Source organism: Penaeus vannamei, chromosome 26 (genome assembly GCF_042767895.1).
Source record: "Penaeus vannamei isolate JL-2024 chromosome 26, ASM4276789v1, whole genome shotgun sequence".
NCBI classification, from domain to species: Eukaryota; Metazoa; Arthropoda; class Malacostraca; order Decapoda; family Penaeidae; genus Penaeus; species Penaeus vannamei.
This window is the reverse complement of record NC_091574.1, coordinates 11,861,759-11,869,258: the sequence shown is the minus strand read 5'-3', so window position 1 is coordinate 11,869,258 and position 7,500 is coordinate 11,861,759. Positions and strand designations below refer to the sequence as shown.

At 38.2% G+C, this 7,500-nt stretch overlaps 1 protein-coding gene across 3 annotated transcripts in view; it reads right to left on the bottom strand.

Moving 5' to 3' along the window:
- LOC138866709 (uncharacterized) overlaps window positions 1-7,500 on the bottom strand; it is a gene marked incomplete at its 3' end in the record, with an annotated part of 85,411 nt that overhangs the window by 41,194 nt on the left and 36,717 nt on the right.

Here is a 7,500-nt window from a genome sequence, read left to right as displayed (position 1 = left end):
ACACCTCATCAACAGCAAGGTAGTCTGGCCCGCCATCAACAAAGATGTTCGGCCGTGGTGTCATTAATGAGCCGAATGCCACAGGAACAAAATCCACAGATCACAGACACACCAAATCTCCCCTCCATTTTTTTCCCATTCCAGATGAAAGGTTCCAGCATATCAACATCGACATAGTGGGACCCCTGCCCATAGACAACGGCTACTCCTACATCCTAAAGATAATAGATGGCCCGAGGTTATGCCCATCTGCGACATCACTGCAGTAACAGTCACCAAAACCTTCCTCGGCACTTGGATCACCCGTTTCAGCACCCCGGATAGTTATTATCAACCACAGTGCCAAGTTTGAGTCTGAACTCTGGCACCAACTGATGGTCTTTCTTGGATCCAAGATAATCAGGACAACCCCTTACCATCCCTGCGCCAATGGCATGGTTGAACGTTTCCACTGCTACATGAAGCAGGCCCTGATATTTTCCTCCCCCAATAAAAGATGGGTCAACCAGCTTCCCCTTGTCCTCCTCAACAGCCAGGAAGACCTGCATTGCACCACTGCAGAAATGGTCTACAGAACCACGCTCGCCCTTCCTGCAGATTTTCTCAAGGCCAGTAACTACGAACTAGGGACTTTCAGCAAGCAACTCTTGGAACGGATGACGGGTACGCAGCAACAAGACACCTAAATACCTCATGGATTCCAAAATCGCTCCCACGTCTTCGTGAGGAAACGAGGGTCCCATCCAGTCATCAGAAGAGACGACAAGACCACCACGATCCGCCGCCCTAAGGAAAAGATACTGTGACCATCGATCACGTCAAACCCGCAGCAGTCCTTCAGGATTTCAGGAGTTTGTTTCGTGGCCGTTTCACTAGAGGGGATGCTGTAGTGGCTCCCGATTGGTTATCAACACAGAACCGCTCCTGACTCGTGACTGGCCGACTCCTGCCATGTGACCGCCTAACTGACGAGCTACCATCACTGGTCAGGTTCATAAACCGCTAGACCTGAAGCCATGTCATCATTCACCACTGGCCTATTGACCTGACAATACGTGTACTTGTTCGCTCAATAATTGTGGGTGAAATTAACTATACTATAAGAGTATCACTTCAGGTTTTGCATGAATAATTTATAGTGTAGATTTAAGCTATGCATTCCCTCATTTTAGGTCAGATGGTTTTACTATCATAGTATATTTTGTGTGTACAAAGCTTCCATTTCAATATGATTGTTCTTTTTCGTTGTTCACTTGTAATACTAATGTAGCTTATTAGATTAATAGGATGTCTTTTTTTCAGTACAGTTTATTATGACTGTTATATCATATACATCTATTCTATGTTTTTCATAAATTATCCATATTATACTTATCATGAATACTTTATTTCAAATATGAGTAATCTGATTATAATTTTTTTCGGTCATTTTTGTGCTCATTTCGCGACTATGTTTACAACTCCATGTAAGCTTAGCGCTGGCACTTCTTTACAAGATGGGATGCCCAATTTGTGTAGTGCTTTAGCGGCTTATGATGCTTGACCCGGTGGCACCCTCTTACAGCTGTAACATGGTGGGACTACTTCACTTTTCCTCCGGAATTTGTCTAAATTCAACCTAGTCTACAACCACTAGATTTGTCCTTATCGGCCGTTTAGTTGTCCCAAGTAAAGCTGACCCGATCTGCTTGCACCATGCAGTGTTCTACAAGCTATATATGTTCCATAACATAGTTACCACCATTCACTTTTTTGTGTACCAAAAGATTACTATTGTTGCGATTTCAGATAGTTGACAGAATGCTGCAATCATTTGTAATCATATTGCCATAATTATTAATGTTCTTTTCATGCAGTCAGATTGGTATTTATTTTCCTTGCACCCTATCAGTTTCCCACCCTTACTCACATACCTATTCCAACACCCTATTCACACAACAGCTCACCCCCCCCCCCCTGGTCGCACGATCAGAAGGACGGCGTAGGAGTCCAGGGGCCGGATTTACTAAACTCTCTCGTAAACGCTGTCTCTCGTAACAGTTACGAGAACTATCAAAGATTTCTCAACTAGCGACGTTACGACCCATTTTCAAACGCCAAACAACGAGAGCGCAGGGGTCTCGTAACCGTTACGATCGAATTTTCTATCGCTAGGTGTCGTCGGGCTTTATTTCCTAAAAGAACGGCTCGATCGAACAATCAGCGTTAGTTCGGGTAAAAATCAACCAATCACAGAGCGTTATCCACTGAACTGAGGTAACACTAATGTTTTACTTAAAATAGTTTCTATATCACCACCTGGTGAATCATCACCTTTTATTGATCATTACCACCTTTATAAATAATAAATTCTGATACCTATATATATATATATATATATATATATATATATATATATATATATATATATATATATATAGCTAAGGCTATACCCATCTCTCTCTCTCTCTCTCTCTCTCTCTCTCTCTCTCTCTCTCTCTCTATATATATATATATATATATATATATATATATATATATATCCATAAACATACATTTGTATGTATATGTATGTATATACATTATATATACAAACATTCACATATACATATATCTATTAATCTATATACGCATATACATACATATATCTATATCTATATCTATCTATATATATATAAATAATATATACATATACATATACATGTATATATTTTTGTATATATAGAATTGTATGCATATATGCATGTATGAATATAGTATATATATATAGAGACATATATGTAGAGGGAAAGAAATCACACATATATTCATATCTCTCTCAAAAAAAATCAAGCATTTCGTTATATTTTCATAAGATATTATGATAGAAATTTATTACAATCCAGTAAAACATTCATCTTAATCATTATTCATAAAGAAATGGATCCAATGCTAAATGTAATTTTACATTAGGCTATTAAGAGGTGTGTTTGTATATTGGTAACATTTGTTATTAAATATTTATTATGTTTTGTTGCTATAGAGGAAAATATAATGAATTATGCATTTACATTCCAATTTCGTACTTGAAGATGTGTTAGAGATCCTTTAATTCATGATAAATCAAACTTGCTGGGTGATTTACAGCAAGTGTTTCCGCACCTCTATGCACTGGCAAAGGCCAATCCTTATTTACATTGGTCATAATGTTTTTTTCCCGTTATTATGCATCCTCAATTGTTGCTCTTGCACATTAATTGATTTCCACAATGCAAAGTGACATTTACACACTCCTGAAGGTATTTATGAAGCTGATATGAGCTGAGAAGGGTCGCTACGATAAGTGTCACGAGAGGTTGCGGGCTCCCGTAAATGTTTCTCGTACAGAGATGTGTTTACGATCTCGGGAGTGTTTTGAAAATACGCTCGTTGCGAGAAACGAGAGAGTAACTTGTTTTACGATATAAACAGACCATTTACGATATCGTAAGACGTTAGTAAATCCGGCCCCAGGACCGCGTAAGATCGGCACCCACATCAGTGACACATTTGCTCTTCCCCAGGCATTCAGTGACTCGCCACGGCCACCGCAAGACGAGACCGCTTGCAGAAAGGCGTGGCATGCCAGCCCCGTGAACTCTGAGGCACCTGACACCGCGGGGGTCCCATTAGATAATCAGCTGGGGCCGGATTTACTAAACTCTCTCGTAAACGCTGTCTCTCGGAACAGTTACGAGAACTATCAACAATTTCTCAATTAGCGACTTTACGACCTATTTTCAAACGCCAGACAACGAGAGCGCAAGGGTCTTGTAACCGTAACGACCGAATTTTCTATCGCCAGGTGTCGTAGGGCTTTATTTCCTAAAAGAACGGCTCGATCGACCAATCAGCGTTAGCTCGGGAAAAAATCGACCAATCACAGAAAGTTATCCGCTGAACTGAGGCAACACTAATGTTTTACTTAAAACAGTTTCTATATCACCACATGGTGAATCATTACCTTTTATTGATCATTACCACCTTTATAAATATTCTTATAAATTCTGATACCTATATATATATATATATATATATATATATATATATATATATATATATATATATATATATATATATATATATATATATATATATATATATATATATATATAGCTAAGGCTATACCCATCTCTCTCTCTCTCTCTCTCTATTTCTATCTATCTTTTCCTCTCTCTCTCTCTCTATTTCTATCTATCTTTTCCTCTCTATATATATATATCTTTTCCTCTCTCTCTCTCTCTCTCTATCTTTTCCTCTCTCTCTCTCTCCCTCTCTCTTCCTTTTCCTCTCTCTCTCTCCCTTTATCTTTTCCTCTCTCTCTCTCTCTCTCTCTCTCTCTCTCTCTCTCTCTCTCTCTCTCTCTCTCTCTCTCTCTCTCTCTCTCTCTCTCTCTCTCTCTCTCTCCCCTCTCTCTCTCTCTCTCTCTCTCTCTCTCTCTCTCTCTCTCTCTCTCTCTCTCTCTCTCTCTCTCTCTCTCTCTCTGTCTGTCTTTCTATCTTTTTTTCTCTCTCTCTCTCTGTCTTTCTATCTTTCTCTCTCTCTCCCTCCCTCTCTCACTCTCTCCCTCCCCCCCTCCCTCTCTCTCTCTCTCTCTCTCTCTCTCTCTCTCTCTCTCTCTCTCTCTCTCTCTATATATATATATATATATATATATATATATATATATATATATATATATATGTGTGTGTGTGTGTGTGTGTGTGTGTGTGTGTGTGTGTGTGTGTGTGTGTGTGTGTGTGTGTGTGTGTGTGTGTGTATGTGTATGTGTGTGTGTGTGTGTGTGTGTGTGTGTGTGTGTGTGTGTGTGTAGGTCTATATATATACACATGCCAAAAGATATGCAGTACATGTATATATCTAGTCATATATATATACATATACATATACATGTATATATTTTTGTATATACAGAATTGTATGTATATATGCATATATGAATATAGTATATATATATGTATATATATATGTATATATATATATATATATATATATATATATATATATATATATATATAATATATGTAGAGGGAAAGAGATCACATATATATATTCATATCTGTCTCAAAAAATCAAGCATTTCGTTATATTTTCATAAAATATTATGATAGAAATTTGATACAATCCAGTAAAATATTCCTCTTAATCATTATTCATAAAGAAATGGATCCAATGCTAAATGTAATTTTACATTAGGCTATTAAGAGGTGTGTTTGTATATTGGTAACATTTGTTATTAAATATTTATTATGTTTTGTTGCTATAGAGGAAAATAGTCATAATGATGAAATGCATTTTCATTCAGATTTCGTACTTCAAGATGGGTTAGAGATCCTTTAATTCATGATAAATTAAACTTGCTGAGGGTTTTACATCAAGTGTTTCCGCACCTCTGTGCACTGGCAAAGGCCAATCCTTATTTACATTAGTCATATTGTTTTTTTCCGTTACTATGCATCCTCAATGGTTGCTCTTGCACATTAATTGATTTCCACTTGACAAAGTGACATTTACACACTCCTGAAGGTATTTATGAAGCTGATATGAGCTGAGGAGGGTCGCTACGATCAAGGTCTATATAAGTACAGGTCTCGTCACTTCGGAGTTCTGCGCAGCTTTGGGTGATAAGGCCTATGACGTCACCTGGAAGGAGCTGAGAGCAAGGGGGGCGGGGGGGAATTAGAGCATGGTAGGCAGGGACATAGATAATAGAAAATGGTAGTAAATGAGCAGATACTTGAGTAATTTCAGATGTCGGCACGTTGAACGATTTGCTTATTGGACATGTTTTGCAGGCGATGATTATCAGCGATTGTTTGTAGGCCTATATCATATATTCTACGTGAATTTAGTTTTGTAATTCATATGTTGCAGCTTAGACATGGCATAATAAGGACGTAAAATAAATAAAAAAGACATGGCATATGTAAACTCCAAATGTTTTTGATGAATTTATTATAAAACGAATCATACAACAATAACAATAATAATGATAATAATAATACTAATAATAATGATAATAATAATAATAATAATAATAATAATAATAATAATGGCAATACATAAATATACACATAAATGTACATATATAAGCTGCAACCAACCACTGGGCATTGTGACTTTGCGCGCGCCAGTCAGTCTAGCGAGCGAAAACGGAGAGAGGGAGAGATCCTTACGGCTCTACCTCACATCAAAGAATGACCACGCGATTAGCGTGGAACCCCCAGGCTCTGCTCCAGATGACGTCATGCGCAAGACGGACGAATTTGAGTCCCTTAGTGACGAGACCTGTACTTATATAGACCTTGGCTACGATAAGTGTCACGAGAGGTTGCGGGCTCCTGTAAATGTTTCTCGTACAGAGATGTGTTTACGACCTCGGGAGTGTTTTGAAAATGCGCTCGTTGCGAGAAACGAGAGAGTAACTTGTTTTACGATATAAACAGACCATTTACGATATCGTAAGACGTTAGTAAATCCGGCCCCTGGTCGGCTACCGGGTTGTTAAGTCTTCGTACGCAATATTGAGAGGGAAATGACGTTTCTTAATTCCTACTTTAGCAAAGCAAATCCGAGGTGCTGCCCCATTGAGGACGAAGGGGTGGGACGGTGCGTGTGCCAAATGGTCTGAGGGATCAGATGCCCTCGAGGTCACGCCCTCTTTCCGCTATGGGTGACCAATTTGGGGTGTGTGCTGACCTGAGTAACGCCCGGCCAAGGTTCAGCTTCATCAATCTGGCTTAACCTTAAGCTTCCAATTTCTACGCAGTTTTAGTTGACATGGCCTATGGCGTCACTTGAAGGTCTACTGAGAACGAAAGGGGATGGGTGGGTGGGGTTATAGAATGGTGGGCTGGGGGAAGAGGAGATAATAAAAAAATGGTAGCAAATGAGCAAGCACTAAAGTAATTTTAGATGCTAGTACATTCCGTCGATTTGCACATAGGATTGATATTACAGGCGACGATTAACGATTAGGTATACATGTCAAATTTTACTTGGGTTCAATTCTATATTTCCTCCTGCTGCCTTAGGTATGCTATAATAAAGAAATAAAATGAACAAAGAAGACGGCATATGTAAATTCCAAATGCTTTCAACGATTGTCTTTTGAAACAACAAATCATACAACTAAGGTTTCACAAACCCCAAACACTTTGATACATGTTTAATGTATCATGGTAACTACAAAACTCGATAGCAATTGTTATTAGTGACACAAAGATTGGAAAAAAGTTTTCTTAATTTCACATAAGAAATGTCAATAAAAAACAATGAAGTCCTTGATATGCAGGAATGCATTTCAACTACAAGCACAATATCGTGGAACCTTCAAACAATACGGTTTATATACATACTATTCTTCTGGGGAAATTTTAAAAGGCATTCCTCAGATTCAGTAAAAAAAAATTACTTCTTACATAATTTGTTTTTTTCATATGAAAAGAGGCAGTTGCATGAGATTTTGCATCTTACGTATCAACTGTGAGTGCGCTCTGTGTT